At 27.5% G+C, this 24,577-nt stretch overlaps 1 long non-coding RNA gene across 1 annotated transcript; it reads left to right on the forward strand.

The window, feature by feature from the left end:
- The first annotated feature begins 810 nt into the window (after positions 1 to 810).
- On the forward strand, positions 811 to 21,087 carry LOC136081957 (uncharacterized). Its single transcript, XR_010639273.1, has 6 exons — positions 811 to 994; positions 1,323 to 1,562; positions 19,204 to 20,327; positions 20,485 to 20,511; positions 20,634 to 20,681; positions 20,762 to 21,087. It is a non-coding gene; the product is annotated as an uncharacterized LOC136081957 (long non-coding RNA).
- Positions 21,088 to 24,577: the final 3,490 nt, after the last annotated feature.

Raw genomic sequence — 24,577 nt, forward strand, 5'->3', positions numbered from 1 at the left:
AATAGAATAAAAAAATGATTTCGTTACATTTTTTTCTCTTATTTCGTTTTGAACATTTTATTTCTCTTTATGTTTATATACATTTTTCTTCACTTCATCTTTAACTAGTTTGGTTGTTCGGGTTAACTTTTTTCAAAAGTATCTAGGATGCACAAAACCAAGTTTTCAATATCGAAAAGTAAGCAAAAAGGAATTATTACATATAAATAGTAGAAATATAAAATTAAAATTAAGATAAAAAATAAAAATACGCAAAATTGAATAAGATATAAAAATGAAATTCTTTCATAACAATAAAATTCAAACATAAAAATAAAATCATTTGCAAGATTTTATATTACCATGTAAACACACTGCGTTAATTCCTATTTAAGTCTGTCGACGTGTGAAACTCACTGCGTCTATTCCTATTTAAATTAGCCCACGTATGTACATTCACTGCGTCTGTTTCTTTTTAAGTCAGTATCCGTTGGGCGTATGCCTATACATCCCAGCTAATCCCCTATAAATTGGAATGAAGAATTCTCAACATTGAAAAAGGAGTTTGACAGGAGAGCGCACACTCCGATGCGCCCTAAACAACTATTAAAAAAACCAACAACCAACAGTAATAAGAGCTGCTGCGTCTAATTAGACAAAGCAGCTTTAAAAAATTTTAAAGGCGTTTTATCGTCAATAAAAACAAAAAAGTTATTGTTTTTAATAAAGAAAAAAATAAAAACTGATTTAATAAAGATTGTAATATGAAACTGACTCTTCTTATCTTTAATCCGTAAATTTTATTTAATATTTTGACACTTTATTTAAGTCGCACGTGCAAAATACTTTTTTTCAAAGATATTTCGTTTTTATTGGAAATAAAATTCAATAAGTCTAACCTAATATTTTAAAGATTTGAAGCTCACATCCTTAGTCAAGAAATATATTGAGAAAGTATACATTTTGGTTTAACATTAATTGTGTTTATCGAAAAAGATTTCACACCATTAATAAGGTAAAAACAGACATTTTGTATACGAATTCTCGAGAAAACCAAAATATGATAGTTAGACAAAATATGATTAAATAATACAAGAACTAAAACACTTAAGTTTCCTATGCATTTTATTTAAAGTTTTTGTAAACGTATTTTTTTAGTGCTAACAACTATGATTAAAACTTACAATTATGTTTCTGATTTAAGTTTCTAATTATAAATAAGTAAGCAAACCGGGAATGAAAAAAAGTATGACGGAAAAAAATTGTACCACATTTTAAAGAGAACACTGCATAAGTTTATATAAATAGTTTATAGACGATATATTTTTTTATTTTCCTTTTAGCCTCCTGCGTAACTAACGCAAGTTTTTGAATATATGAATGCTATCTATCCCACGATTAAATTTACTTTTATTAATTCTATCAACTTTGAGTTTTTGAATTTTGAAACTTTAAAAACTCTATCAATACATTCATGGACAACTATCAAAACGATAGATAGATGAACAGTTACAAACAACAATAACCAAAAAGTCAACTGCTACAGCAACATTACATTTCAACAACCATACCGGGAATTTAAGGTATGAAGGAAACAATATTATTTCAATTTTTATGTAAAGCATGTTTCAATAAAATTCAATTAAAACCCTTAAAAAAATCAACATTTTATAAAAAACTAATATTTGTTTTAAGATTTTCAACAAATATTTTTAGATAGTGCTTCAAGATTTCTAGTTATTTGCATTTTTTCTATTCAGTTAATAAAATAAAGGATTAAAATAAATTTATTTGCATTTTTTCAGTTAATAAAATAAAGGATTAAAATAAATAAAGAAGTCAAAATAATTAAAATAGTTTTAAAGTTTCAAATATCTTAAATAATTTTTAGTTTGTAATTTTTGTAAGAAAACTTGAAAAAGAAAAAGAAAAAAAAATGCAATTTTGGTTAGAAAGTTGTGTTTGATGACGTTGTTATATGGTAAAGTCATTAAATTGGCATTGGCAAAAACCCCTAACAGTACAAATATGCATTTGTATTGTCTTTGGAAAATGTTATTAGGTAAAGTAAAAACAACGAGCCGGCAAAGTGTAAACTTTTTTGAAAACCATGGTACCGTAACGAGGGACAAAATGAGACACTTAAGCACTAATTTATCTAATACTTTTGAAGAAATAACTTTTTAAAAAATAACTTGATATTATTCAAATCTTCTACCATCTTATTTGAAGCTTAAAAATATGAGTTGCAAAACTGCTATAGTTTGGTCACCAGAGATCATTTATCACCAGAGATTTTGTTTTTTAGTAATTTAAATAAATAAATAAAAACAAAAACAGATCTTTAAGAGGATTAGCAAGATACATTGTTTATGTTCACAGAACTACGGTTTAAACCATAAATACGATTTAAAGACAACCCCTGAGGCTTTCTTATTGAAAGGTCTGGATATCTCTTCAAAAACCCACTTACAAAATCTCTTCCTGCAACACCATTATATTTATTAAATGGATGAACTATGTTATACTTTTCTACATACTGGAAGACAATTTGTTGAATGTCACTTATCAATAATCCATAATAAACTGAATCCATTTCTTTAATGTAGCTAACTAATTGATTTTCAGTATCATCTGGCAATACTTTTTTAAATGAACCAAGTGATCTATTATGAATATTACAAGATTCTAAATTCTTTAATTTTCTTTGAATCCTTCTATGTAAAGCGTCTTTATTTACACTAAATGTCAAAGCTGCTTTTCTCAGTGACATTTCCTTTAATTTTACGGAGTCGATTGCCAATAACATGCTCTGCTCAGAAAAATTGCCACGATCAGTTTTTTCTTATATAGTTTCTAATCATATTTTACTTTCTAAATACATACATACATACATACATATATATATATATATATATATATATATATATATATATATATATATATATATATATATATATATATATATATATATATATATATATATATATATATATATATATATATATATATATATATATATATATATATATATACAGTATTGGACAAAACATTTGCAACCAACATCGAACAATGCTAAAAAGTGTTCCTAATTTTACATGTCTTAAAAACGAAACGAACTATACTACCACAGGAAACAGTTCAGGAGTCTAGAGTCATAGCATGCTATGACATGAGCAATCAGCAGACAGGTGACAGCACACAGGCAGAATTTCGTTGACAAGTGCCATTTTGCAGCGGACAAAACAAGTGCAACTTTTTGGTTTGTTTCATTTTCTTAAGTCTGGTCCGTGTCAACGTCACGGAAGTTTTTTAATAATTAAAGGAAGTATCCAGAAGTTTCCAGAAGTTTCCAGAAGCATGCAGAAGCTTCCAGAAGTTTTCAGAAGAAGCATCTGGAAGCATCCAGTAGCATCCAGAAGTATCCAGAAATATTCAGAAGCATCCAGACGCATCCAGAAGCTTCCAGAAGCATCAAAAAGAAGAATCTAGAATCTTCCAGAACAGGTTTACACAGGTTCATTTACTATATAAGAGACATGTAAATCGACATGTAATTCAGTCAGTATATGGAAGTCAATCAGTCAGTATTATCAAGACAGTTTATCGAAGTGAGTTTTATCAAAGTGTTTTATCGAAGAACATCAATACAAGAAGTGAAATACAACAAGTGTTTCATAACATCAATACAGTCCACATCCAACCAAGACGTTGTGTTCCACAGAGCATTACTGTATCATCACAAGGTAAATGTAACACGGTAAGCCTTGAGAAGCGTGATTATTTATTTTTATTACATTTCTGACTTCAAGTGCAAAAATGGCTCCCGACAGTCTTGGATTGGAACAAAGAAAGAAAATTATTGGCGATTACGTAAGTGGAATGTCACAAAAAAGTATTTGTGATAAATATCGCGTGAAAAAATGGACCGTATCAAGACTATGTTCCAAATATCGTTCTACGGGGAAGTTGGCAGCGGATAACAAAGGTGGAAGACCGCATTCCACCACTTCTAGAGAAGATTCTTTAACGGTCAGATCCGTCAAGAAGGATCCCTGGATATCATTAGTTGAGATTCAAAAGCAATTAGAGCTGCCTGTATCGGAGCGAACAATCAGACGACGTGTTGAAGCCGGATTGTTTTCTCGACGCCCTGCAAAGAAACCGCTGATTTCACTAAAAAACCAGAAGAAAAGACTCCTATTTGCTACATCTCATATTGACAGGAATGTGCAGAAATGGCAAACTGTCCTGTTCAGTGATGAATCGAAGTTCAACATCATTGGGAGCGATGGCATTTGCTGTGTACGTCGACCGGCCGGAAAACGCCTCAATTTACGTTACTGCCATAAGACCGTGCAGCATGGTGGAGGCAATGTAATGGTCTGGGGGTATTTTTCTGCTAACGGTCTAGGTCCAATACATCGAAACAATGGAATAATGGACCGTTTTATGTATAAAAATATCCTGAAAGATGTTATGTTACCTCATGCTGTATGGAATATGCCAATAAAATGGATTTTTCAGCAAGACAACGATCCAAAACACTCTGCAAAAGTAGTCAAGCAGTGGTTTCAAGACAACCACCAATCGGTGATGGATTGGCTGCCTCAATCTCCGGATCTTAACCCTATCGAGAACCTGAGGGAGATCGTCAACCGCAGAATTAATCGTAAAGGTGTTCGTAATAAGGATCAACTGTTTGAACAAATCCAAAAGGCCTGGGCAGCGATTCCACAAAGTTTCATTGATCACCTGATCGAATCTATGCCTCGAAGATGCAAGGCTGTGATCGACAACAAAGGATTCGCCACGAAATATTGATAGCGAAATACAGCTTGGTCAACATTTTGTCGAGTTGCACTTGTTTTGTCCAGAAGGAAATCAACTTTTTTTAATACTTTTGATTAATTTATTAATTTTCGTGTACAAATAATGAACTTTGTGATGAATAAAACTTAAAGAACTTTGTCTCTAAACAGTTACATAGTTATTTCTCTAAATTGAAAAAATGCAGCACTTTTATATAAAGAAACTAAAATAGCATTATTTGGTTGCACTCGTTTTGTCCGATACTGTATATATATATATATATATATATATATATATATATATATATATATATATATATATATATATATATATATATATTTATATACGTAGAACAACTACAAGAATTAATAAAACCATATATGCATACATTGAGCTTATGTATTTAAAGTACACATAAAATTCATTGTACTTTGTTTATAGTTTACTGCAATAACCTATATGCTTAAATCTACTCACTATATATTTTATATATTACTTACTTTATTACATTACAGTTACATATACAATACAACAAGATTATAAAATACAAACATAGTAAATATAAACCTCAGGCAATTATTAGCTTCAATTTGATTAAATATTTATTATGTTTAAATATAAGTTAACAAAATATAAAACATAATTCTATATTGGATAACAACTAAACATTTCAATTGATAAAATAAAAAGTAAGTAAACACAGTATGATAAAATTAAATCTACAGCACGTAAATATTAATATTTGCTATGTTTGTTGTTTTAATGTAAAACATTAAATAAACATAATATTAGATATTGGCGAAACAAATATAAACAGAATGTCTCGTTTTGCCCCGCATCATGTTGGCATCGAATTGCCTAATTTCCTAACTATTTTATTGAAGAAATAAAATACTAAAGAATGGAAATGATAGAAAAAGGCCTAAAGATTCTAATAAAAAAAAACTTTCAACATAAAAAGCTTTTCCACTCAGTGAGATCAAGAAAGGCTAGGAAAAAATATAATTACAACACTTAAAAATTCGTAATTTTCGCGAAGCCGAGGGATGAAATCCCCTTCTACTCAACTTTTTTATTTCAAAGTGACTTAATATTTTTTCTTGATACAAAATAGTTTTTGAACTCAACTGCATATTTAAAAATCTTGAAACTAATAATTTGTAGGGCTGGCATCATAATAAACGCGAACTGTCTCATATTGCCCGGCTGTCTCATTTTGCCCCGCGTTACCCTAACTAAAAATTCTATTAACTTATAAGTCTTACATTTATTAGTTTCCATTGAATACTTTTTAATTAAAATTTCGTAAAACTTATTAAAGTATGAAGTAATGAGGCTATGTTTATATTTATACATGAATATTAAATGTTCGTAAATGTTGGTTTACACCCATTACTTCATGTCCATAAAAATGAGCACTATCGGAAGCCATAAAAAGAAGAAGAAAATTTTAGATAACATTTATAGTTTATTTTAGTTTCATACGTTTATTTTTAAAATAAAATATTTATAAGGAGTTCATTAACATAAATCAAGTATCTGTTGGACAGTGTTGCAAACAGACTGTGGAACGCTAAATAATGATAACTGTTTAACGGTTTATTTTTTGAAAAAAAATCCAGTTTATTTTACGTGATCTTGTGTTTGTAATTGACAATTAGTACATTTAGCCAAATATTAATTGTAACTTGTTCTTTTAATTTTTACGGAACAAACTCCTTTTTATCAGATGAAAACTTTGACCCTGACGATAACTTTTTTCTTAATAGTTTTTCAGACTGTTTATATCATTATTACAAATGAAAATCGTCTCTCCCATACAAAAATACTCTTTAATAAACTTAATATACTAAATATTTTTCAAATTAAATTTTTATCATATTCTTATATTTATGTTTAAACTTGATAAAAAATGGTGCCATTTTTTATTAAACCCCCTTTATTTAAAAAATAATAATTCCTATATACAGTACAAGATTTTCAAACAATAGCTATAATCAATTCAAAACCTATTATTCAGTCACTAAATACTTAATCACAAACCGAGGACCTAAATTTTTGAATACACTTTAAGCGACTTAAAACACTTTCTTCGCTTGATCAATTTAAAACGAAACAAAGAAAACCTTTTACTAAACGTCAATGAATTAAATTTTTTCTAAGGCGTTTAAATAAGAGAATTGTTATAACTTTTTTTTTTAACTTTTTATCATAATAAATATATTTAATAACTTTATATACAGTTGATTCTCGATATCTCGACTACTGGATATCTTAAACTTTATTTTCGTTCCCTTGCGCACTCGTTTGAGCCAAAACTCGCTCGAAATCTTGAATTTTCGACATCTGGAACCTTTTTCCTGGTCCCCTGAGATTTTGAGATATTAATAGCCAACTGTATATACATAAAATAAAAAAAAATAAAAAAAAGTGAAGATTTTATCATTTGATTTTGTATTTTATGTTACACGGTTTTTATAAGCTAAGTATCTTACCGTCTATATTAAGAGGCTTAGTGATAAGACAACTATAGTCTTTGCTTTGCCCCGGACATGAAATTTTTTATTCATGTACATTGTAATAATAATTATTCTTTAACGACAAAATAAAATTTTAAAAATTTCAAATTACCTTCTGTCTTTTGGAGGAAAGTTTATCAATCTGCGGGTGTTGTACTGTATCGTTAAGCTGACATTTTGATAGCAGTTGAATTTCTGGATGAAGATACATTTAACTTGGCAAGTCTATATAGAAATTTTCAAAATTTTATCAAGAGGCTACAGCTTTTGCTTCCAAGTGAATGTTAGATTTACAGTTTTAAAACAAATGAAAAAGAATTGCAACTAACTTTTATGACCAACTGGTCAGCATTGAACACCTTAAAACTGTAGAGGGTTGGTTCAGGGTATCTAGTATTAATAGTAACTAGTTTAGGGTAATTACTGATGACATTTATCTCAACCCAATAAAGAGATAATTTGTGTCATTTCAACATGTTGTTTCTATTTCCAAAAATCTTGGCACAATCTACAGATGATGTTCTAAAATCTTTGCGCAATCTACAGATGATGAGCAATCATCTGTAGATTGCACAATCAACAGATGATATAAAATACGTAAAAAAAATTATAGTTTGTCATATAAAGATCACATAGTAAAGAAGGTCCTTAAAAAAATTTAAACCTGTGTCCCCAACAACTTTGCTATGCCACTGTGCACTTGCATCTTCAATGGCAACAAAATACAAATTATTGAATGAAAATAAGCTAAATATAAATGTGTTTGTATAAGCTTTGAAAAATGATTTGCAAATATGTCACAATAGGGTGTTGACTTTTTGATAAATTTTTGGTATCTCCAGTTTCCAATATTAAAAAAAGATGAACTTTGGTTTGAAAGTAACTGAAAATTCATTGGTTTTGTTTAATTTTTGAAAAAGGTCACCCACCATGACCCTTGATTAAACACTAACCTGGGTCTCAAAAAAAACAAAATTTTATAGTGATTTTAAAATTCATAATCTTTTCTACTAAAACATTTAAAAAAAAAATATTGCAAACAAAATGTCATAAAAACGACCTTCTCAATTTTTAGTTAAAAATTGTTGTTTTTTGATTATAAAATTTAGGCAATTCCTTTTTCATTAAAAAACATTGTTATTTCTGAAATCTCTATGAAATTCTGGTCCTTTTGAGATCCAGGTTGATCCTTTTCAAGAAAAAAAAATTCACTGATATATGTGAGCCAAGGGGTAATCAAGAGTGGATGACTTTTTTCAAAAATTAAATAAAACCAATGACTTTTTAGTAACTTTCAAACCAAAGTTCATCTGTTTTTTATATTGGAAACTGGAGAGACCTAAAAGTCAACACCCTAATGTTACAGCACATTATTCAGAAAATTAAAAACAGATAATAATGTTTGAAATTGTGTGACGATTGTCAATTGAATGCACGTCAAATAGCTAAAAATCTAGGCATCTCAAAAGACAAGGTTATACTTTAATTAAACAATTAAACACGCGTTTTACTCAAGTTTGTTTAAAGTGCTTCAAATGAACAAAAATTTTTAACTTGGATTCACTATAGATTAAAACAAAAATAACAACCAAAAAAGCTTCAATTAAGTAAGCATATAGTTTTAATTATATGCTTTGTTATTGCTAGGTTTGTTGTTACTAGCTTTGTTGTTGCTATTAAGAATGCAGTGTTGTTACTAGAAAAGTTTAAAAACATTGACTCTATATTAATTTTTTGTTGTTGTTGCTTACTAAAATTTAAACTAAAATTTAAATTTTTTATCGAGCAACAATAAACTGTTTAACCAATCTCATGCAATCTATTTACATGCATTAAATTAAATTATTGAGAGTATAAACCTTCAAGCAATGTTATAACTGTTTAATTAACACTCTTTTAATTCAATCAATTTCTTCTTTTCTCTCAGATCTTTACGGCCAAATATAACTTTTGGCCCAATTGCAAACTTTAGCTATATTAAAGTGAGTTTGATCTGACCTATTACTATTGCGAATAGAATTGTAGGACCTGTTACTGTTGGAGATAGACATCTATATGTGATCAATTATTACAATTTCTTCCACTTAGTTACTTATTTTATAATGTGAACTTGTTCAAATGTTTTGATAACTACTCTAATATTTCCACAGTGAATAAAAATTTTTACATAATAATTTTTACATATAATTTTTACATATAATTTTTACATGATGATGTTATAAATCAGTCTGCCCAAAGTAGAAGTAAATTACAGACATAAAAAAATTAAATAACCAAGGATCACTTAGGGTTTTCTTAAATCTTCTAAAATAAACAAAAGCTTTATATTTTGAATCAAAAACAACTGAAAGTCAAACCATTTACAAAAGGTATGCTAGATTATTTGCCTAAGGAAAAAAAAAACTAAACTAATTTACTTGAAAATTACAAATCAAATTCAAAATGCACTTTGCAACTAATAAACGAAATTGCTGGTAACACTCAAAAAATATCGCAATCTTTGCCCACAGTTATTAAAGTAAATGATAATCGTTTTCTTGATCAAAAAAATTGCTACCAAATTTAATGAACTTATTGTTTCTGTAAGACCAAAACCAGCAAAAATCATCACCAAACTTAAAAGTTTAACAAAAGAAATGTCCCTTTGACCTTGTATCTAAATTTTAAAATTCTCTTTTGAAGAGTTTGAAAGTGCTTTCAAATTGTTAAAGTCAAATAAGGCAGTTGGTCCTGATAATGTCAATGGGATTGCTGTTGTATTTTGATGTTTTACAAGATACACTTTTCAAAATTTTAAATGTTCTTTTATTTTGGTAGTTTTTCCTGATGATTAAATAATAGAAAAAATTAATGTAAAAAACTTCTATATCTATCCTTATTGTGCTTCAAAAGTTTTTGAGAAAAATTTGCACAACAGAACATACAATTACTTAATGGTAAACAATTTATTATATAACATACCATGGGCGGATCCAGCATTTTTTTGATGTTTGAGCTAACTTCCGGACATGGAACAAACACCAAACATTTATGTGTTTGGCGTTTTTTTGTTTCTTTGGCTTTTTTTGTTCCCAGGCTCCAATCATTGCAATTTTTGGCAAAGCATCCTCATTTGACATAAGTATAAACATATAAATGTTTGGAGTTTGTTCAATATCTGGAAGTTAGCTATCTTAAACATCAAATGCTGTATCCGCCCCTGCATACAATACGGTTTAAAAAAAAAATTGTTCGATAGAGCATGCCATTGATTTAGCGAAAGCCTTTAATACATTTGATCATAAAGTTCTTGCTAAAAAATTCAAACATTGTAGGAAAATATGGAATTGTTTTGAAATCTTTAAAAAGTTATTTAACTAATTGTAAACAATATGTTTACGTCGATGAAACATTTTCATCAAACTTGTTAAATATCGGAGTAAATCCTCAAGGATTTATATTTATCAAGGATCTATATTATACTTCTCCTTTTCCTTATTTGTAGTAATGATCAATATAATGTCTTGGATTTAATAACAATTAAGTTTGCTGATGGTAATTTATTTGACACACAAAAGCATTACTCTATTGCATTGTATGAGCATCGAAATAATCAAGATACCTGACTGGTTTAAGACTAAAAAACTTATCACTTATCATTTATTATGGATAAAAACTAAATGAATTTTTTTCCATTCTGTTATCAAAAAAATTTTAATGCTAATTAACATACCTCTAATTGTTATTGACAATTTACAAATTAAAAATGCAAAAGTAACTAATTTTTTTAGGCGTTTGTACAGAGGAAAATCTTACTAGAAAATAATTACATTCAAGTAATGTTTTAAACAAATTTATTTTAGTGCTATTGCAATAATATTATTAGTACCCAACCCCAAGCATTGTAAACATTGCTTAGAGTAGTACTAATAAAAGTAAACTTAAACCTCTTTATTTTCAATAAAAGCATGTAGCACGTCTTATATATTTCAATGACCCTCATACATCGTTAGTAACTCATGCCAAGTTTCCGTTATTTGAAACGAAAGTTTTAATATATATGAGCTTAATATTTTTAAAATTCTTTGTTTTAGGTTTAAATGTAAAACCAATTCATTTTCAGTTTTTTTCCCATAATTTGAATTTTGTTAAAACAGAAACTATTACTATAAACAGAACTTGTATTTTTTAATTTTTTTTTTCGTTTTCGACTATTGGTGACTGTTTTATTTTTAGATGATGTGTATTCTTTTTCACTATTTGTATTTTTAAATATTATATATTCTTTTTAAATATTTGTAAATTTATTGGTGTATTTAGTTAAATATTTTTTAGCTATCTTTTTTTACATGATTTTTTTTACCATATTTAACTATTATTGTTGTAATCATTAGGGGATCTATGAAAAAATTAGGTTGGTAAGTCATCTACTTTTTCTGTTTATCATTTATATATTTGAAATAGAGTACGTTTTGGTGACGCAAAATTGATTGTTTGTCCGAGTATATAGAGCAGTAAATATATAGTTAAACTTCCATGACTCCAAGTTAAACTTCCATGACTCCAAGTTAAACTTCCATGACTCCAAGTTAAACTTCCATGACTCCAAGTTAAACTTCCATGACTCCAAGTTAAACTTCCATGACTCCAAGTTAAACTTCCATGACTCCAAGTTAAACTTCCATGACTCCAAGTTAAACTTCCATGACTCCAAGTTAAACTTCCATGACTCCAAGTTAAACTTCCATGACTCCAAGTTAAACTTCCATGACTCCAAGTTAAACTTCCATGACTCCAAGTTAAACTTCCATGACTCCAAGAATAGGTCCAAAATTTAGAAAAGAATTTAAGCAATTGACTAATAAGAAGCAGTATATAGTATATGATGTAGGAAAAACTAATTATGAGACAATTAAATGTGCTGTTCCCCAAGGATCAATTTTCGGACCACTTCTATTTCTCGTTTATATAAACGATTTAAATAAATTTTCTAACATTTTAAATACAATTTTGTTTGCAGATGATACCAGCTTGTTTTGTTCCAATAAAGATATCTATACATTATTTCAAACAGTAAACAAAGAACTAAATAAACTAACCCAATGTTTTAAATTAAACAAGTTATCTTTAAATATTACTAAAACAAAATACACTTTATTCCATCGTCGACATAAAAAATCAGATATTCCCTAAGTACTTCCGGACCTTTTTATTGACAATCAATTAATAAAGAGAGAGCAATCAATAAATTTATTTAGACGTATTTCTAGATGAAAATGTAACCTGGAGGAAACATATAGGTGTAGTTGAAGATAAAATACCAAAAAATTTAGGTATAATGTACAAAGAAAAGCAGTTATTACATCAATCTTGTTTAAAAAACATTTACTTTTCTTTTATTCATTGCAACTTAAGTTATGCGAACATTGCTTGGTGCAGCACTAACGCGACGAAAATAAAAAAATTGCTTAGCAAACAAAAACAGGCTATAAGGATAGTTTCAAACGTAGATCGTTTCTCACACACACAAACACTATTAAATGAACTCAATATCCTAAATGTATATAAACTAAAATTCTTATTTTCATGTTCAAACTTGATAAAAATATATTACCAATCTTATTTTATTCAATTTTTGAAAAAACTAATCACATATACCCTACTAGATTTTCAAAATACAACTACATTCAATCCAAAACTTATTATTCCGCTACTAAATTCTCTATTGTAAACCGAAGAAACCAAAGTTGTGGAACATAATATTAAATAATGAACTGAAAACTAATTATTCTCTAAACCAATTCAAAACAAAACTTGAGCAATTACTTTTGTTAACTAATGATGAATTAAATTTGTTCTAATAAAGCTTCTTTAAATTAGAAATCAATTGATAGTTAATTAATTAATTACTTTAGATTATTAATACATAATTAATCAACATATGCACATATATTTTTATTATTTTAAATGATCTTTTTGAGAAATCTTCTTTTTGAGAAATTTATTTTTGTTTTGCGTTATTTATTAATTTTTTACTTTTATTTTTTACTGATTATTTGCTTTTACTAAATTGGCAATAAAAAGTATAAATTTAATTAAATAAGTTAAACTATAAATTGCTCAAACAATAAAATGTGTTTTATATAAAATCATATTTTCTTATTTTTCGAACCAATTCTTAAATGTTATTTTTGTCATTTTAATATTTTATAAAATTTTGTTTCTTTTATTTTACAAAACAATTATTAAATCTTATTCTTTGAATAACTATAAATTTTAAAAGCTATGCTTATATATTTACATTTTCTTTTATAATATTAAAGATATACATTGAAACTACATTTTATTGTTAAACTATATTTTATCTAGTAATGACGCTTTTTATATATATATATATATATATATATATATATATATATATATATATATATATATATATATATATATATATATATATATATATATATATATATATATTATAGTTCAGGTGCGAATTTAGGGTATAGCCGTTGTGGCTACATCTTAAAATATTTAACGAAACAAAAATTAATAAGATATTCCAACATATTTTTAAAATAAAAATAATATAAATAATTAAGATAAATTTATTTTTATTTGCTGTGTAAATCGGCTTTAAAAGCGATTACTTAAAACTAAAAAAAAATCGGAATAAAAAAAGAGATCGGTCATTGCAGATCGGTTTGTGATTAAGCCACAAACGACCTGATTTTACGGCATAGGCTGACTATATTATGATTTTTTTATAGTAATATATTTTTATTGTAAACTCGTATGCCGTTAACACTCGAAGCCCGTGGCTAGACTGTTTTTTGCCTTGTGGCTGTACTTATTTCCCAGTCTTTTTGTGCCTAAGCTTTTGGCTAGAAGTTGCCATGACATGAATATTTTTATAACATCTTTTAAAATGGATCAAAGTTTTGTAGCTTAAAGTAGGTACGCGTAAATCCGGATTTTACGGAACCGTTTTTTCGGCCGAATTTTGTGACACACATTTTCAAGTTTGTTGAAAAGTTGCATGGTATGAGCTTGTTTTGCTCTGTTTTTAGACTTTTTAAAATAGACTTTTTTTTGAATACTAGAGTTATGGAACTTTAATTTTGCATGAATTTTTTTGATGTAAAATTTTATTTATTATAAGTTTGATTGTTGTTAAAAATTTGCTTGTTTTTTGGACATCAAGGATATATCATAGAAATGCTGGTTAATTTTTTTAATATATTCTCTCACCCTTAAAAACCTTTTTTCCTACTACCTGCCAAATTTCATTGAAAAAAAAGTATACTCAGACACCTTAAAACTATACCCCAATTAGGTAAAGATTTGCTTGTTTTTAAAACATCAAGTATATATGAAAGGAAAGCTTGTTCATTTTTATAATATATTTTCTTGCCTTAAAAACCTTTTTTCCTACCACCTGCCAAATTTCATTGAAAAAAAAAAGCATACCCAGACATTTATTTTTTGTTTTAACTTTATTTACATCGGAAACTATGTAATCAGTTATTTTTATGAAGTTATTGTTTAAGAATTTGTTTATTTTGTATTTTAAAAGTGTGGCAGCAGTTATCAGACCTTGATATTGCCTGCTGCAATTTTTATTTTTACGTCATACTTTCAATGCCCATATCAAAAGATGGATAAAAATAATCTTAAATTCACTTCTAAAATTTTATAATAATGCTTATCTGACTAAGAAAAAGCCGATTGTCAAAAAGAAGTTCATAAAATATGGAATGAGATCAAAAAAAAAATTTTTTTTTTTGTCAAATAAGGTAATGTAAATTTTATGATATCCTGTCAAGGGGGGTATATGGGAAAAGGACAATCGGTGACAAGGGGGATGGAGGGGTTTAAAATTGCAATAAAAATGGTGACATCCTTTATGGACGACTCCTATCTTTATTTTTTGTTGATATTTTTACAAGAATACAATATGTATACACTAGAATACGTACACAATATAAACAGCAATACACATGAGTTCTTTCTGTCTTCTTTATTAAAGTAGCTATATTTGAATATATTAAAGTATTTTGAATATATTATTTGAATATATTTAAGCAGAAATACATTTGAAGCTAGTATTGCTGTGTGTTTATGTTATGTAAAGTGTTTATGTTATGAAAAATAAATTAGTTAAATATTTGTTCTGAACTTTTTTGTTTTTTAGTATTAATAAAAATTTACTGATAAAATTACATATCTGCTTTCATTACCATGTAGGTTTTACTTTGTGATTTTACTATAGGGGAGACCGGGGCTAGTTGCAACAGGGGTAAGTTGCAACAATGCGGTTTAAAGAATGGTTTTTGTATATTTTTCCTAAATTTTTCTTAAATAATATAACTATAACTTTAACGCGTCAGCTGTAAAAAACTTACAGTTATTCAATAAAAATTTCAAAAGTTATTGATGTTTTTTATTTTTCGATATAAAATTCTAAATTTCGTTTTTGAAGTTTTTTTGGGTTTTACTTTAAACTTAGAGGTATATGACCATAATAAAGTTATGGTAAGTTAAAAAAATCTTTTTCAAACACGATAAGTCAAAAGAAAAATTTTTTTTTTAATAAAAATAATTATATACAATGATTCGAGTGATAATGATGCCTATGGGGTAAGTTGCATCAAATTGCTTGGGGTAAGTAGAATCATAAATTAGCCTCGGGATTTGTTGATTTTACGCACTGAACTAGTTTTTTCTAAAATAATGGACGCTTTTTTTATGTAACAGCACAAACAAATATAAACGAAAACAAAAATTTTATGATGAAGACAAGTTTAAATAAATTGTAAATGTATATAATATATATAAAGCATATGTATATATATGTATATATGTTTATGCATTACATATTATGTATATATACATGTATTTTATATGCATATTATGTTTAATATACATATTACATACATGTATATATATATATATATATATATATATATATATATATATATATATATATATATATATATATATATATATATATATATATACATAATATATAATACATAAATATATATATAAATACGTTTCATATATATTATTTACATATACAACTTATATAAGCTTTTATTTATTTATTTTTATTATTTTTTTTTTTTAAACTTATTTTTATCATAAAATTTTGTTTTAAATTTATATATATACTATATATATATATATATATATATATATATATATATATATATATATATATATATATATATATATATATATATATATATATATATATATATATATATATATATATATATACATGTATACATATATGCAAAGATACATTAATCATTCATATATAAATAAATTATGATGTAGGTTAAGTTGTGTAAAATTACTTTAATGTTTTTTTATTTTATTGTTATTTGATTAAACTGTTATTTTGTGCTTAAGTAAAAATTGTAAATGAGAACTTATAAGAGAAAAACTGAAAAAGGACTTTATCCAACAGCAGTGGTAATAGAGGCAGCAAACCATGTTATTGATGGAAAAGAAATATCGATTAGAGCATCAGCAAAAAAGTATGGAATCCACTACTCAACTCTTTTTCGTTACATAAATAAAGTAAAAAAAGCTATTAATATGGGAATGCCGCTACCTATTCCTGGTTATAAAAAATCGCGCCAAGTTTTCAATTTAGAACAAGAAAAAGCTATTGCTTTATATATATCAACAGCTTCTGATATTTATTTTGGATTATCACCTTATGAAGCACGAAAACTTGCATTTGAATGTGCTATAAAGTATAACCTTAATTTTCCAAAATCTTGGTTAAAACTTTCAATGGCTGGTCCTGACTGGATGAGAGGGTTTTTAAATCGACATTCAGGATTGTCTATTAGAACTCCAGAAGCAACAAGTCTTGCATGAGCAACTAGTTTTAATCGTGCTAATGTAGGTGTATTTTTTCAAAAATTATCAGATGTTTTAGATAGAAATCATTTTTCTGCATCTAATATTTACAATGTTGATGAGACTGGTATCACTACTGTGCAAAAACCAAACAAGGTAATTGCTCGTAAAGGTATTAAACAAGTTGGAGCATTAACATCTCAAGAACGGGGGACACTAGTGACAATGGTGTTAGCTGTTAATGCATGTGGCAATAGTGTGCCTCCAATGTTTCTATTTCCGAGAAAGAAATTTTTTGATCACTTTATTCGTGATGGACCAAATGAATGCATTGGTGCTTCGAATGGGTCAGGGTGGATGAATGAAGAGTGCTTTGTTACTTACTTAAACCACTTTATTCGGCATGTCAAGCCCACAAAAGAAAGTCCTGTGCTATTACTTTTAGACAACCATCAGTCTTATATATCTGTTCAATTAATAACATTGTGTAAAAATAATGGTATAGTTTTGCTTTCCTTCCCTCCTCATTGCTCACATAAGTTGCAACCTCTAGATAGATCTGTATTCGGACCATTCAAAAATTGCGTAGCTAATGCACAAGACTCATGGATGAAACAATGGCCAGGAAAAACAATGAGTATATATGATTTGCCAGAAATTGCAAAAATAGCCTTACAACATTCTCTTACACAACAAAACATAACATCTGGTTTTAGAGTGGCAGGAATATTCCCATATGATAAGGATATATTTTCAGATGCAGATTTTGCTCCATCATTTGTTACTGATCGTCCAGAAACTCAATCTAAAGCAGGTATTGATATTAGTATATCAACTTCAATCTCAGATGCAATTCCATCTCTGGCATCATTAGAATTTTCCCCAGAGAATGTAAGACCTCTGCCAAAAGCACAACCTAGGAAAGAAATACTCACTAGATCAAAGAGAAAGTATGCAGAAATTCTTACAGATACTCCAGTAAAACAGCGACTTATGGCTGAAAAAGAAGTTAGTTCTAAAAAGAGAAAGTCTAATACTTCCACACCAACAATCAAAAAGAAAAACATTAAAGGTGAATTAAAATGGAATTAATGTAATTTTTTGCATTAAAAAAATTGTTTTTTAAACAAAATGTTATTGTGTTTTTATATCCTAAAAACAGAAAAAAACAGAACTTAATATCCTAAAGATTCCTCTTGTCTTTTTTTAAACTTAATTGTTGTTTATTTGACCAAGAGAAATTTTTTTTTTCAAAAACAGTTTTTAGATTACTAAACAAGTCAGGTATATGTGAAGTCTAGCATAATAAATGTATTGCAACTCAAGGAAAATACTACTTTCTTTTATTGTAATTATAAAATTTTTGTTGCCAAATAGAAATTACAGATTGACAAGTAATTTTTCTGTGAACTCTACAAGGCTTATTCTTTTAAAGTAATGTGTTGCAACTTGCCCCGTTCACTGTTGCAACTTGCCCCGACGCGGGGTAAGTTGCAACATTTTTTTTTTCATTTTTGTTTCACTATTGCGGAATAACTAAGTTTTATATTATATTTATCAATGTTGGATTAACATGTCACTAAGATCTATTTTATAACCCTGAAAAAAAAATTTCAAAAATATTAAAGTTTAAGGAGATAAATGCAGTTTTTTAAATTTTGTTGCAACTAGCCCCGGTCTCCCCTATTCCAGAAACCGATTGTTTAGATTATGTAATTATTAAGTATTGTTAATTTAGTCCGTTTATTCTAATTTTTTTCTGTTGTTTGTTTTACTTGTTAATGTTTTATCCTATTATTATCCTTAGATAATTTGGCTTCACTATTATTATAATTTATTTGTTAATTTGGTTTAAATATAAAAATAACTTCTTTTTAAGACCTCTACTGTAATGATTGCTCTGATGAAGAGTTTTTGGAAGACATATTTTGATTTTAATTATGGTTTAATGATGATCAACTTTATTTTTATGCTTTTATAAGTATTTATAAAGACATACTTAAATATACATCAGTTTATCTACACATTTGTTTTTATTTAGACCAAGAGACACTGGAAGAATTGCGTAAGGGTTATTAACTAAGTTAAATTTTTAAGTGCACAACAGTTTTGCACTTAACAGTTAGTGTCTAAAAATGAATTTCAGTTGTGCACTTAGACAGTTAATGTCTAAAAATGAATTTCAGTTGTGCACTTAGACAGTTACTGTCTAAAAATGAATTTCATAACTGTGAACTTTCATAAGTGTGAAGTATAAGTGTGTAAGTTCTCTGGTACGTGAGCCAAATATTTTTAACTTAGTTTTAATAAATAAATATAAGAAAATTAATGTAAATCCTTCCCAAACCAAAATCTAAAGCATGTATGTATGTAAATTTTGATGATAGTATGTCTATATTTATTAGTCGTTATATGTACTTTACTTCCCTTTTATTTTACTACTCAATTTATTACTCGGTCGTTGTATGCACTTTACTTTTTCGTAAAATTTTCAAGTTGGCATTTATAAAGATTTGTCCTTATGCCTGTGTTTGCATTTTCTTTTTACACATTTTTGTTAGTTTGATTTATTCAGTATGAATTGTGTATTTATGTAAATAAGTTATGAATAATTTTCTTCATCTTTTCTTTATTTTCAATCTTTTATTTTTTTACTCGTAAATTTGTTTATTTGAAATCAATAAGATTTAATTATAGCTATTTATATTTAGAAGCAGAAGAGAATGAAATAGGTTTGTTTTAAGATATGAAATCTGTTTAAACTTGTATAAAAATCTTGTTACAAAGTGTATTAAAATAATCTATGTGTGTTTAACCAAAAAATAATTAAAACCTAAAAAAGGTATTGGTCTTTGACTTGCTTTGTTTTTTCTAATATTTTAAATATAAAAAATATTGAATTAGTTGAATTAACTTTTATTCTAGTGGCGATAAATAGCAGATTGGTAAAAATATTTTATTTCAATTTTAGAATTAACTAATTAGTTTTGAACTAAATGCTATAATATTGCCAATGTTTCATTAAAATATATTTTTTTAGCTCGCAAAAGGGAGGAACTTGGTAGATATATCTTAATGAAGTTGTAAATTTATTTTTTAAATGGTTTTCTACTAAATAAAAATAATTTCAAAAACTTTTTTTAGCTAAAAGAAAAGAAATTCTCGGTAGGATTTTTATTGTTGCAATAAATGCTGCGTTAGTATATATATGATAAATTGCAATAAATTGTAAATTTATTGTTGCAATAAATGCTGCGTTAGTATATATATGATAAATTGCAATAAATTGTAAATTGAGCTAAAATAGTTTCTATTCATTTAGCTGCTGGAGAGCATTTACTGCAGACCGGTATTTTATTTGTTCCTTTCTTTATTTGTTTAAAGAAAAAATTATAAATAGGTTAACACTATTTTTTATAATTTTTATTAAACTTATTTCAAATTAAAAATTTAAAAAATTAACTTTACCAGCTTCGTCGACGTCATCACTGTCATCTATGCTAACCAAGACCTCCCTCAGTAAGTCTTTTACTGTATTTTAATTTTTGTTTTTTGTTTTAATTTTTCAAAAACTAATTTTATTTTATTTTTAAGTATAGGCATGTCTAGGAGTGATTTCTTGGTTTGGCGCCAAAGCCAGTCTGGGCCCAAATCAAAAAGGACCTACCACATATGGGCTCAGAATGGAGGTAAAGATCTGCCTCATTTTAAATACAATCCTCCTGGTGGCAGAAGGGGTGGCAGAGGAATCGGGAATTTAGAAATAAACAAGTATACATAAACTTATTTATAAGTGTATATAGATTCACCTTGGTGAATCTATATACGCCTATTGATAGGTGTATGTATAGTGTATGTATGCATATACTTATTAACTTGATATTTGTATATAATTTTTTTTTTATATTAAGTTTTTGTATACAGCTGAGTTTGATTTTTGTATGGAAAGTTTGTGTTTCACATAAATACTATTTACTATTACAAAAAGATAATATGAGTATTAACCCACCCTACCCGAGGTCTAAGGGGTGGAGAGCTTCGAACTAATATCCTCTTGCGCATGTTTTTACGTTTATCCCGGAAATCATTATTTTGATGCTAAATTACATGCATTTAGATAAAGATATAAAGCATGAAGATGACAAAGTAATGAACTTAAAGTAATGCACAAAGATACAGTAAGTAATAAACTTGATATTGGGTAGCTAAGGCTATAGAGGGTGCGCCCGAAGCCAAAAGGACTTCTATTCAATCAACCTAAAGTGTCCAAATCATGTTTGATGGTACTCTGTTAGAACATATTATAAAATACAAATAAAAAATTATAAATTTTAACTAAATATTTTCTTTTCAAAAATCTTCATTTTTCAATAAAATATAGGGTTTTGTAGACGCCATTATAGCGCCCTTCGTACATCCTTTGTATTTACATATTGCTCTTTGTTAGACCTTTCTTTTGATACCAAGTTGTATGCATTTCGATAAGAATTGACCAAGTTATGACGTTTTAAGTTAAAAATAAATAAAATTTGATCACAGTTTCTTCAAGAAATCCATATCAACAATTCGCTACCTAAAATGCCAACTTTTTGTAGAATTGTTTAATTTTGATAATTTTTTCACCTTTAAAATATTGAATTGAAGACCTTTCCAATGATATTTAACAATCTAGTGTTTGATCAATTTAAAAATTTCATGTCACGTACCTACTTAAAGGTATATTTTTTAACTATGTTTTCACATACTATATTTATTATAAAAAGATAGCACAGAGCTGTGTAAACAATTTCTATTTTCATTTGATTTAAATGTAAACAATTAAAATATTACATTTTTATTTCTTGAAAAAAATTTTCATCTTCAAATTTAAGTTTCAATTAAAGAGAGAACTTATTAGTTGATTCTATTATCAGTAGAATCAACTATAATAAACTATAGGAGAATCTCCTATAGTATTGGAGAATCCTCAAAAAGTAAAGTTGTAGGAAACATTGATGAAACTACCTAATTTTGGAATTTATGCAGGTGACACTAGATCATAAGATCATTTAAGGTGGTACACCCCCATTCAAAAAAAAAATTTTTTAAATAATGAATACAAAATTAAAAATACATTACACAAGTGAAAACAGGTACGTTGACTTTTTTTAAAAAAAAGAAATCTTGATTGCCCAATTTTTGCCTCACTTATTCCATACAAATTGCGAAAAAGTGGGTTTTAAATTTAAAACAAGATATTTTCATTTCTATGTATCCTAATAGGTATAAAGAGGTTATGAACCAAAATCATTGAAGATGCATAGAACATTTTAAAAGAAATTTTCTGTATATCTAGAAAATTTTCTAAAAAAAAAAAACAAGAAAAAAAGATTTTAAACATACTTATACATTTTAGTTATTTGTAATTCTGGTTCATTACCTAAGTCAACTAATAATAAAAGCACCCTGAAAATTTCAAGTCAGCATATGGTCCCAAACTGAAAATATTGCGTTTTAAAATTTATGTATTTGGTAAAATACTTGGTTCAATACCTCCAGCACTTATTACTTTTTCAACTGCTGTGCTTCCATCATTAAATATTATAATAGCTGAGTTCATACTAATCTCAAGAACTTTTTCCCAATAAAAAGATCATTAGGATATCTCTTCCATATTAAGCCATTCAGACTTTCATTGTTATTTTGAGTTTGTCCATGCAAACATTTTGATAATAAAATTTCACTTATCAAATCTGTAAATATAGGCATAAGTACTGCTTTAATTGCTATATAATTTAGTTTTGTATATATTTTTTCACCCATTACTTTATTACTTCGCCACAAACACCAACTAGTTTTAGTTCGTGGGCAAAATTTGTGTCTCTCTGACTCTTCACTTATGTCACTGTTGTGAAATAAAACAGCCCAGGTTATTTACATTTATGACTGATATATGACTGATAGCCATACCAAAATAATTTTGAAGCGTATTTATGGCTTTGTCTGCCAGGTGACCTTTCCCAGCTATTCTTTTAACAATTCTGAAAGAAACTGACCTTTAAGTGTTACTCTAAAGTTACGTGCACGTTTTCCTAATCTCTTTTGGTAATGTCCAACACAGTGAAGTCTGTATATTTCAAAACCCGGATATAGATTACTTGCAACAACATCATTATATACTGAGCTGTCACCGTCTCCAATATATCTTTTGTATCTAAAACCATGCTTTTCAATTGACTGTTGAAAAATTGAAACAGTACCAAAAGCTTCCATGAATCGTGATGATTTATTGTGGTTAGCTTCACAAACATAATCAATTTTCCAATTTTGATAACCTGGAGTTGACTTTTTTTTGTTCCAATAACTGCAAGCTTTGAAGAATTTAGTTAGCAAAATTGAATCAAGACATTTTCCATTCTCTTTTGATATTGCAGTGAAAATACCATTTAATGACTGATGGTTTCTCTTTTTCCAGATACCATCAACAGAAACTTGGTAAGCATTAACTTTGCTTAATCTAAAAATAATATCTTTGGTTATAATATCTTTAGTTTAATCTGCTTCACTTGACATACTTACAGAAGCAACTTCATTATAAATATTTAACAATTTGTTATTTATTGCACTATAGTTTTCAAAATTCATAGGAAATGGCATGTTCATTACTGCAGCAAATTTACATATAGATTGATAACCTTTACAAATCACACGAAAAGCAGTAACAATTTTAAAATTAACTGATACAGTAGGAACACTTGGAGTACTTTTAGATTTTCTGGTACGTGTGCTATCCTTTTATAAATGGGCAACAAAGGCACTGTAAAGTTAGATAAAAACAGGAACCTTTCTTGCTTTTTAAATCATTTTCTAAACTAATTTCATTTCCACGTTCGGGACACTTAAACTCACTAACCATTAGTTTTAAAATATTAAAGTTTATAATAATGTTGTAATTTTTTTCACTTCCAGATATTTCAGTGATTACTATTTTTCTTGAGCTTGCTGATAAACTTGGATCAGAAATTGATGTCTCAAGCTGAATAAACTTTGAAGACTTTAGATGTTGATTAAAAGAAAACTTTCTTTTTTTAGATCGAGCAATAGAACGACCCATATCTTATTTAGTAATTTATCTACAAGAACAGTCACTTATTAAAACAGCATGCAAGCAATTTAATGCATGTTCTCATTAATAGTTCATCTTAGAGTTTTTAAAATAAACATGAAGCAAAAGATAAACAAAAAGCTTCAGAAAAAATAGCTATTAATGTTTATAAGCTTGAGCAAGTTAAAAAATTTTTTTTTAATGCGTTGCTATGGCGTTGCTATGGGCTCCTCAATCTACTATGACCACAAAACACACAATTGTACACACTTCCTTATTTATATATTAAAAAAATTCATAAACTTGTTCTATGAAAAATTTCGAATTAAAA

Source organism: Hydra vulgaris, chromosome 06 (genome assembly GCF_038396675.1).
Source record: "Hydra vulgaris chromosome 06, alternate assembly HydraT2T_AEP".
Lineage (NCBI taxonomy): Eukaryota > Metazoa > Cnidaria > Hydrozoa > Anthoathecata > Hydridae > Hydra > Hydra vulgaris.